Here is a 7,263-nt window from a genome sequence, read left to right as displayed (position 1 = left end):
CCACATACACCTAAGGTGGTGGGTTCAAATCTAGCCCAGGCCCACCAAAACAACAATGACGGCTGCAACCAAAAAATATCCCAGCGTTGTGGCACGTGCCTGTGGTCCCAGCTACTTGGGAGGCTGAGGCAAGAGACTCGCTTGAGCCCAGGAGTTGGAGGTTGCTATGAGCTGTGATGCCACAGCACTCTGCCCCGGGGGATAGCTTGAGGTTCTGTCTCAAAAAAAAAAGAATTGTTTGAACCCAGAAGTGCAAAGTTGCAGTGGGCTATAATTGCTCCAGTGCACTCCAGGCTAGTCAACAGGCTGAGAGTCCGTCTCTAAAAACATAAAAATAATAAAAATTAAAAAGCAAAGCATACAATTTGATGGCATTAAACACATCCACAACATTGTATAACCGTCACCATTATCTCTTTCTGGAACTTTTCATCATCTCAAACAGAAACTCTGTACCCTCTTAAGCACTAGTCCCTATCCCTTCTTCTGCTAGTCCTGGTAACCTCTCTTTCCCTTTGCGTCTCTATGAATTTGCCTATTCTAGGTACTTCAAATAAGTGAAATCATGTAACATTTGTCCTTTTGTGTCTGGTTTATTAGCATATTTTCTTTTCTTTTTGCTGCATTTTGGCTGGGGCTGGGTTTGAACCCACCACCCTCGGTATATGGGACCAGTGCCCTACTCACTGAGCCACAGGCGCCACCCTATTACCATATTTTCAAGGTTCTTTCATGTTGTAGCATGTATTAGAACTTCATTATTTCGTTCTGAATAATATCCATTGTACATAGTATGTATATGTTACTGGACAAGGAGAGTCCAGCCGCCTGTCACTGTCAGCCAACAGGCAGAGACGGGGACAGGTCCACCAAACTTTGCCAGAAAGCCAACAATTCTGGAAAACAGTGAGAGGAGCCTCTCCAAGACTGTTCTGTTTTTCCATTTCTAAAAGTGTGGTTCAAAGCAAAGATCAAAGTTCAAAGCAAAAGCCCTGTTAACCTTTATCTTAAAAAACAATAATTGGCATAACTCATGACCTATAAAAAGCAATAATCAGGCTCGTCGCCTGTGGCTCAAGTGGCTAAGGTGCCAGCCACATACATCTCAGCTGGTGGGTTTGAATCCAGCCTGAGCCCACCAAACAACGATGGCTGCAACAACAAAAAAAAACAGCCAGGTGTTGTGGTGGGCACCTGTAGTCTCAGCTACTTGGGAGGCAGAAGCAGGAGAATCACTTGAGCCCAGGAATTGGAGGTTGCTGTGAGCTATGATGCAACAGTACTCTACCCAGGGGGACAGCTTGAGGCTCTGTCTCTAAAACAAAAAAGCAATTATCAACATAACCCATGACCCAAAACAACATTCCAATTCAAAAGTTAATCTTAGGCTGGGCACAGTGGTTCATGCCTGTAATTCCAGCACTCTGAGAGGCTGAGGCAGGTGGATTGCTTGAGCTCAGGAGTTTGAGACCAGCCTGAGCAAGAGCGAGACCCCATCTCTAAAAAGTAGCCAAGCGTGGTGGCAGGCCCCTCTAGTCCCAGCTACTTGGGAGGCTGGGGCAAGAGAATCGCTTGAGCCCAGGAGTTTGAGATTGCTGTAAGCTATGATGCCACGGCACTCTACCAAGGGTGACACAAAAACCAAAAGTTAATATTCTAAAACAATTGCCCTTAACTACTCAAGATATACACTTTTAGGTTAAACCTGAATTTAAAAAACAGAAGGAATGACAGGCATGAGGTAAAGGTCACGTAGGAGCTAAACGGACCGGACCAGCTGTGTCGTCTCAGCCCTGGCCTGACTGACTCCATCTTATTCTCACTGCATACACTCTCACATATGCCACAGTTGTTTATCCGTTTATCAATTGGTGGACACTTGGGTTGTTTCCACCTTTGAATACTGTGAATGGTGCTGCTATGAACATTGGTGAAAACACATTATCTATAAACCTGTTTGAGACTATTGCTTTAATTAAAATTTAAATTAGTTGCTACCACAACAAAACTATTAGAATGGCTAAAAATCCAAAACACTGACACCACCAAATGTTGGTGAGAATTTGGAGCAACAGGAACTCTTCCTTATTGTTGGTGGAGATGCAAAAAGGTATAGCCACTCTGGAACACAGTTTGGCAGTTTCTTACCAAACTAAACATCCTCTTATTGCACAATCCAGCAATCATGCTATTTACCCAAAGGAGCTGGATACTTGAACGTTCACACAAAAACCTACACACAGATGTTTTTTTTTTTTTTTTTTTTTTTTTGAGACAGAGCCTCAAGCTGTCCCCCTGGGCAGAGTGCCGTGGCATTACAGCTCACAGCAACCTCCAACTCCTGGGCTCAAGCGAGTCTCCTGCCTCCGCCTCCCAAGTAGCTGGGACCACAGGCACCCGCCACAACGCCTGGCTATTTTTTTTGGTTGCAGCCATCATTGTTGTTTGGCGGGTCCGGGCTGGGGATTCGAACCCGCCACCTTAGGTGTACGTGGCTGGCGCCTTAGCCGGTTGAGCTATAGGCGCCGAGCCCACACAGATGTTTAGAGTAGCTTTATTCATAGTTGCCAAAACTTGGAAGCAACCAAGATATCCTTCAGTAAGTGAATGATTTAAAGAACCCGTGGTACATCCAGACAGGGGAATACCATGCAGTACTATAAAGAAATGAGCTATCACACCACTAAAAGACATGTAGTCTAAATGCTTATTACTAAGTGTAAGCTGATCTGAAAAGGCTATTTGCTGTATGATTCCAACTATATTTTTACCACTCTGGAAAAAACAAAACTATGGAGACAGTGAAAAGATCAAAGATTTCCAGGGTTTGGGGGAGACAGGGATGACTAAGGAAGCTCAGAGGATTTTGAGGGCAGTAAAACTATTCTGTATAATACCTTAATGGTGGATACATGCATTTGTCAAAACCCATAGAATGTACAATACCAACAGTAAACCCTAGGGTAAGCTATGGACTTTGAGAGCTAATGTGTCAATATGGGTTCATCAGTTGTAACAAAAGTACCACTCTGGTGTGGCGTGTTGATGGGAGGAAGCTATACATGTGTATAGGGGCAAGGGTTATATGGGAGTTCATTGCACTTTCTGTTCAAAGTTTGCTGTGAGCCTGAAATTGCTCTAAAAATAAGGAACTGTGGGTGAAGGGGAAATGGGGACATGGTAGTCAAGGGGTATCGAGTCTCAGTTACACGAGCCGGATAAGTTCTGGAGAGCTAATGTACCATATGACAATAGTTAACAACAGCACAAACTTGAACACACACAAAAAACGTTAACTGTAATGTGAGGTGATGGATATGTTAATTAGCTTGATTATGCTTATAAGAATGGCCTTTTGGCTTGGCACCTGTGGCTCAAGTGGCTAAGGCGCCAGCCACATACACCTAAGGTGGTTGGTTCGAATCCAGCCCAGGGCCACCAAAATAACAACGGCTGCAAGCAAAAAAAATAGCTGGGCGTTGTGGCAGGTGCCTGTGGTCCCAGCTACCTGGGAGGCTGAGGCAGGAGACTCCCTTGAGCCCAGGAGTTGGAGGTTGCTGTGAGCTGTGATGTCACAGCACTCTACCCGGGGGGACAGCTTGAGGCTCTGCCTCAAAAAAAAAGAATGGCCTGTCTGGGCGATGCCTGTGGCTCAGTGAGTAGGGTGCCAGCCCCGTATACCGAGGTTGGTAGGTCCAAACTGGCCTGGCTAAACTGCAACAAAATAATAGCCCGGCGTTGTTGCAGGCGCCTGTAGTCCCAGTTACTCCCGAGGCTGAGGCAAGAGAATCGCCTAAGACCAAGAGCTGGAGGTTGCTGTGAGCTGTGACGCTACAGCACTCTACCGAGGGCAACAAAGTGAGACTCTATCTCTTAAAAAAAAAAAAAAAAAGAATTGCCAGCGTTTATAGTGAAATAATAAAGAAATTATTATTATTATTATTTTTGTCTCACTTAAATTCCACTACCCTGGATCTCAGGGAGGGCATTCTTCCTTTCTTTCTTCGGGATACCAGGCCATCTCCCTTCTCTCTTCTCCCCTTTCTTCTTCTAAAATATAAAGTAAACTTGTACTTTTATTATCCGAATGTCTGCCTAGGCAAATTCCTTGCTGCTGTCGTGATCGGAACACCCTAACCATGGTGTATGCTTCACAATGTATACATAATCAAGTCATTGAGTTGTACACCTTTAAATATATGCAATTTTTATAATAATCAAGCATACCTCAATAAAGCTGGGGAGGAAAAAACAAAAAGGAAAAAAGTAGTTGCAGCACATGGTATCCTCATGGCCAGTCTTGTAAAAAAAAAAAAAAATACCAGAAAGGTGTGGATTTAATGTTACAGTTAATCTTTGAAAAGTGAAATTCGTGATACCTGCTTGCTTCTTTTATTTTGTGCATATTTTCTAATTTAAATACCGTGTTCATAGGTTACACGTGTGATCTTTAAAGGCCAAGTTTTTGTACTTTGAGGAGAGGCAGCGGGAGAAAGGAACCTCTTGGACAGCGCTCACCCGACCCTCCAAACGAGTCGAGTCCTAGACTTTTCCTTAGAGTCCCTAATGGCACTGCCCCGCAGGCTTATGGGAAGTGTAGTCCCGAAGCTCCACGGACCACCGCTCAGAGGACCCTGGGAACGGCGAGCAGCCCCTGTGTCTGCGCATGTGCAATGCTACGAGCTTGCCCGTGGCCGCCCTTCCCCCACTTAAGCTGCGAGTGGGTGACAGAACCCGTCTCCGCGCGTCTACACCGCTCCGCGCCGTGACCGGGCGTGGCACTGAACCACGAGTGGGAACTGTGCCCCTCCAGGTAAGAGAGGGGGCTGCCAGGTAGCTTCGCTCGGCCTGGGGGCGGAGGGGAAGGAGATAAGGATGGGCTCAAGCGCGCGCGGAGAGGGAGCCCAAACTTCGGCGACTCGCAGGCGGCCGTGACCCTCGGGGCAGCATTTGGGGACGCGCGGTGCCCTCCTTGGAGTGGGGCTGGCCGGGCCTGCCCGGCGGAACGTCTGTGGGCGGAGACGGCAGAGAGGAGGGCTGCAGGGGGGGCTCGCCTTTCTCCCTTTGTCAGGAGCCGCGCCTCAGAGGGGCGGCGAGGGTCTCGGGCCGCGCGGGAGCGAGTCCGGAAGCCCCGGCGGGCGCGCGCCCACCAGACCCCGGCGCGGAGGGGTGAGGGCGGAGCCGGGCACGCTTGGCCACGCCCCGGATGCGGCGGGCTGCGTCGTGGGCCTGGCGGGGCGGTGGGAGGACTGGAAGTCTGCAGGTTCTAGTTGCGCTCGACGTCCCACTGGGAGAGAGCTCTTTGTCACAGTGTGTCCAGTGTGACAGTCTTCTCTTCCTCACGTCTGTCCTGTGTCTGCCCTCATTATCATCTCAGTATCAACTGAAGAGAAAGGGAAGCTCAGGAAGGGGAAGTGATTTATCCAAGGTCTCACAGCCGGCTGGTGCTGGTACTTTTTGCCATGCACAGGTTTTTAATTTCTCCGTGATTGAATTTACTGCTCTTTCCTTTTATGGGATCTAAAAGACTTCACGGCTTACAGATTATACAAAAGTTCGTGATTCTGGCACAGGCATGCGCCGCAACCTTACAATGTTTCCATCAATAATAAACCTTATATACATATACAATGATGATTCCGTAAGATAGTCCCATATTTTTACTGCACCTTTTCTGTTTAGAAGCACAGATGCCTACCATTGTCTTGCCGCTGTCGATAGTATTCAATACAGTAACATGGTCTGTACCTAGGAGCAATAGAAATATTGCATAGTGTGTAGTAGGTTATACGTTTATGTTATGGAAGTACATTCTATGATGTTCACACAAGGGTATGGCCTAATGATATATTTCCAAAAACGTATCTTTGACATTAAGTGATTCGTGACTTTAGAGTGGTTTAAAAATATGGTCTTTTTACTATGATGTGAGTGATGGTTGGATTAAATTAGGGGCAACGGCCATCTTTATGATATTGAGTCTTCCTAGTTATAGTAACTCTTTGTAATGTCTGTAGTATCTGTAATAATGTTTCTTGGATCATTCTAGATGTGGGTTACTTTGTCTTTTTTCTTGGCCAGTTTGGTTGGAGGTTTAATCAGTATTAATCTTTTCAAATAATCAGCTTTTAGTTTAACTGGATTTCTTTATTTTCAGTTATATTGATTTCTGCTCTATTAATTCCTTATACATGCTCTGAGTTTAATTGCTTTGGGGGGTTATAAGGTGGAAACAGAACCCATTAATTGAAGACTTCTAATTTTCATTACTATTCACTTTCTATTATTGATTTATAGATTAATTCTGACTTGGTCAAAGTATATACTCTGTTACACATTTTTCCTTTTTTTTTTTTTGAGAGAGAGAGTCTTGTTTTGTCCTCTGGGCCAGAGTGTAGTAGTGTCATCACAGCTCACTACAACTTCAAACTCCTAGGCTCAAGTGATTCTCCTGCCTAAGTCTTCCAAATAGCTGGGACTAGAGGCACCCACCACAATGCCTGGCTAATTTTTCTATTTTTTGTAGAGATAGGGCCTCATTTTTGCTTAGGCTGGTCTCCATCCCCTGGCCTCAAACAAGCCTCCTGCCTCAGACTCCTAGAATGCTAGGATTACAGGCTTGAGCCACTGTGCCTGGCCTATACTTTCAGATTTGTTGTGGTTTGTTTTATGGCCAAGGGAATGATCTATCTTGTTGACTGTTTTATGTGCTCTTGAATAAATATTGCACAATTAGTAGTGACATCTTCTGTCAATTTAAATGAGTCAGGAAACCAGAAGAATAGTGTGTAAACCACACCAACTGTAAACCACATCTTCAGGATAGTGTGGTTTATTCTTCTGGATCCTTACAGGTTTTCTGTTTACTTATTCTGTCAGTTACTGAGAGAAGAGTACTGAAATGACCAACTGTAATTGTGAATTTATTTTTCTTTCAGTAATATCTTCTTTTTGAGACAGAGTCTCAGTCTGTTGCCCAGGCTAGAATGTCATATCCTCAGCCTAGCTCACATCAACCTCAAACTCTTGGGTTCAAGTGATCCTTCTGCCTCAGCCTCCCAAATAGCTGGGACTACAGGTGCCTGCCACCACACCTGGCTGGTATTTTTTCTGTTTTTAGTAGAGATAGGGTCTCACTCTTGCTCAGGCTGGTGCCAAACTCCTGCCTTAGCTTCTTAAAGTGCTAGGATTACAGATGCAAGCCACTGTGCCCAGCCAGTTCTATCAATTTTTGCTTCTTGGTTCTTTTTTTTTTTTTTTTTT

At 45.4% G+C, this 7,263-nt stretch overlaps 1 protein-coding gene across 1 annotated transcript in view; it reads left to right on the top strand.

Moving 5' to 3' along the window:
• Positions 1 to 4,614: 4,614 nt before the first annotated feature.
• ZFP1 (ZFP1 zinc finger protein) overlaps positions 4,615 to 7,263 on the top strand; it is a 26,926-nt gene continuing 24,277 nt past the window's right edge. Inside the window, exon 1 of the mRNA XM_003791324.3 lies at positions 4,615 to 4,813. The gene's annotated coding sequence lies outside the window, so the exon portion shown is untranslated. The remainder of the gene's footprint in view (positions 4,814 to 7,263) is intronic.

This window comes from Otolemur garnettii, unplaced genomic scaffold, assembly GCF_000181295.1.
Source record: "Otolemur garnettii isolate 467f Iridium unplaced genomic scaffold, OtoGar3 scaffold00047, whole genome shotgun sequence".
Taxonomy (NCBI): domain Eukaryota; kingdom Metazoa; phylum Chordata; class Mammalia; order Primates; family Galagidae; genus Otolemur; species Otolemur garnettii.
This window is presented reverse-complemented; position numbering and strand designations above follow the sequence as displayed.